Genomic DNA, 3,544 nt, shown 5'->3' on the forward strand with positions numbered 1-3,544 from the left:
TGGGGGGCGGCGGGGGGCAGGTGAGGGGAAGGGGCCCACAGAGAAAAGACCTAGATGGTGTCGCAGCTGCTGAACTGTAGTTGCCTGGCCGTCCAGACTTGAGTTTCTCCATTTTTGAAACTGGGGGATGGGTAGGAAAATTAAACAGGGGCTTGGGCTCACGCCGCCCTGGGTTTCAAGCCGGTAAGGTTACCAGATTTAGCAAGTAAAATACAGGACACCCAGTTTCTTTGGCATTTCAGATAAACAACGAATAATTCGATTAAAAATCTGAAATGCCAGGGAAACCAGGCATCCTGTATTTTCTGGACTGCCCTACCTGGACTGCCTCTGTTGTCGTGACCTTTTCCTGAGCCGCAGTTCTTCTCTGTGAGGTGGGGATGATGACAGCACCCACCTGCGAGTGAGATGTTCCCAGGGCAGCTTGCGGCAGAGTCAGAATTCAAATCCTGGGCGGTCTCGCTCCAGGGTTCTGACCACCTGCCCTCATCTCCCAAACGCCTCCTTCCCAAAGTGTCCTCCTTAGCTCAGTAGATGGCCCCTGCAGGTGCTGAACTGTGTCCCCTTTGAAGGTTCAGATGGAGTCCCTTGGAAATTTCAAAGTTAGGGCCTTCAGGGGTCAGAAAGGACCAAAAGAGTAGATATGGGCAATAGGCAGGGGTGGGCCTACTGGAATGTGGAGTGCATACTTCCCATTTAAAGTGGTTTTTCATAAAATGCTTTATCTTACCACCCTTGCTACACCCACTTCACCCTGCAGGGCCTAAGCCTGGGAATCGGCCCGAGCTCCTACTCTAACCCCGTCTCAAACTCCAGGTTCCTTTCTTTCCTCAGAGGCCCAGGGTATCCATGTTGGGATTCTGCACGCAGCTCAGCAACTTTCCAAGATTCCCCTGCTCTGGGTGCAAAGCTAAGTCCCCTAAGCTGGCAATCTGGGCTTCCGAGCCTCTCTCTATCCTGCTGGGTGGGGAGGGACACTGCAAAGCAGCCCTGCCCCCAGGCTCCCTTTGAACCCAAGCCCCTTTATCTCCCCCACCCCACCAGGGCACAGCTCAAGGGTAGCGGTCCAAGTTCAGACTTTCTCTGTGGCCCCTCATTCACACATGGCAAGGCACACAGTGGGTCCCCAAAGCCAGAGCCCTTCTGTCTACCCCGGGTCCTCATCTGTCAAGTTTCTCTCTGCATAGACCCAACCCCAAGGGGACAATAGTGGAAAGTTCCCTACGGATTCATACATCACCCAGGATGTCTGGTGAAGTGACGATTCCTTCTCCAGAGAGGCAACTCCCTCTTCCCTAGGGCCGCATGGAGACAGGACCATTCCCAAATGTCCTGGGCTCCCAGAGCAGATGAGGATCATACACCCACAGTGGGACTGACACCAGGAAGTCCCGCAGCCTCATGTGAAGCTCTTCGATTTGGTTTTGGCAGAAGCCCACTCTCTTTATCCTGATCAAGGCCCTGCTCGGTCTGAACTCCTGCCTCCCTCTTAACCACCGTCCACCCACCTTGGCCACTTTTCTGACCCCCAATCACACTGAACTCATTCCCACCTCAGGACCTTTGCACTTACTATATCCTCCACCTGGACTGCTCTATTCACATGGCCAGCTCCTCCTTGTCATTCAGTTAAAATGTCACTGTTCAACACTTCTTCCTTCCTGTCCCACCTTGACTTATCTTTTTCAAATACTTGTCACACTCTGAAATTACCCTATGTATTAACTGGTTTTCTTGCTTACGGCCCACCCACCCACTAGGCTCCAAGCTCCGTGTGGGCAGAATCAGGCCGATCATATCCTCGGAGCATTTCTATCAACTGCACAGTGCCTGGCACACACTAGGTGACGGATAACATCTGTCGAATGAGTGAGTTAGGAGAGCCAGGAGTCCTAGGCTCGGTGAGATCTTGGAGTCACTTCCCGGTCCAGCCCCAGGCCCTGCCTCACCCCATTGCCAGGGACCCAAAGAGAGTGAGGGGCTGAGCCGCTCTTTCCTGTGGCTCTGACTCAGTCCAGTCAGATCCAGACACCAGGGCAATGTGGGGCCGAACGCATTTCCTGCCGCGCTGCCCTTCCACCGCTGAGTTTCCACGAACCCCGCCCCCACCCACAGGGCGGGCGATGAGCTGAACACACTCTCATCTTCCTTATACGAACCCCGCCCACCCGGCGGGCGATGAGCTGAACACACTCTCTCTCATCTTCCTTATGAGCCGGAACAAGAAATTCTCCACGGCTTGTGTCAGCTCAAAGAGGTTGAGTAATCACCTAAGGGCACCCAAGCAGCTAGCAGTGATGTCAGCCACATTCTCTGTATCTCCAGAAACCCACACTCCAGCCCCACAGCTTTTCCATTTCCTCTTTCTTTCCCGCAGACCACTTTGCTTCCTCTACTCTGAAGACCGACGCAATGGCAGCGTTTGGTATAGCAGAGCGGCTTTCCCGAGGCCCCGCGTCATCCAGTCTTCGGAGTTCGCTCTCTCGGCCCACATAGCCTCTCATCACCCTGTCCCCACCCACTCTCAACTCTGACCACAGTGAAATGTTTCTTTATGTCAAATGTCAGGCTCTGTCTCACCCCACCCTTTGCTGTGCTCTTGGCTTGGGACCCTCCCAGGGCTGCATCTGACTATTCTGGTCTCAGTTTAGAGGTTAGAGCCCCCACCTCCCCTATTAATTAGGTGGGACCCCTTCCCTGAGCTCCAGGCTCCACGCTCCTTCACGAGGCTTTGTCGCAACAGGTCGCTTTTGTCACCGCCCCTTCCACACACTGGGAGTTCTGTAAAAGTGGGATCTGTGCATCTCGCTCCGCTTCCAGGTTCCCAAAGCCCAGCAGAGGACCTGTCATATAGCTCGATAAATATTTAATGAGTTAATGAGGTCCATTTTCATCCTTTCCATTTTACAAATTAGACCACTGAGGCACAGAGAGGTTTAGCACCTTGCTGCGGTCACACAGCCAAGCCCCAGAGCAGCTCTAGAGGAAAGGCCTACTTGGGCACGGTCAGCTTGGACAGACATCAGAGGCCAGGCTGGAGTTTCCTGGAGGAGGGAGAAGGAATGATCAGGAGCTATGCAAGCACTTTGCTTCTCTGCTCCCGCTGATGTCTGCTCCCGCCAGGGCCCTTGGTCTGACCACCAACCCTTGCCCCATTTCTCAGATGAGAAAAGTGACTCTCAAAGGAGGGCAGAGCTAATTCAAGATCAATAGTGGACCTCAACATAGTGCATCCCAGAGCCACAGGCTCCCTCTACCCCGTGTTCCCCCACCTTCGTCCCTAGAGAAGCAGGCATGAAGGGGGCCACCCAAGAGGGAGCCCAGTGGGTCTTCCTTGAGCCAGGGGGTAGGGAGGCCTGGGTTCTAGGGCTGGCCTTGCCACTTACCCGTGCATAAGCCCCTTAAAGTCTCTGGGCCTCAGTTTCCCCATCTGGACGACAAAGGGGTTGGGCTAGAGCCTTCAGCTTCCCGCCTTGCCCAGAGCGTCAGGACAGGGCTGTGGGAGCTGGTAAGAATACAGGCTCCTGAGTCCAAAAGGCATAGG

The sequence above is a fragment of the Pteropus alecto genome, unplaced genomic scaffold, assembly GCF_000325575.1.
Source record: "Pteropus alecto unplaced genomic scaffold, ASM32557v1 scaffold67, whole genome shotgun sequence".
NCBI classification, from domain to species: Eukaryota; Metazoa; Chordata; class Mammalia; order Chiroptera; family Pteropodidae; genus Pteropus; species Pteropus alecto.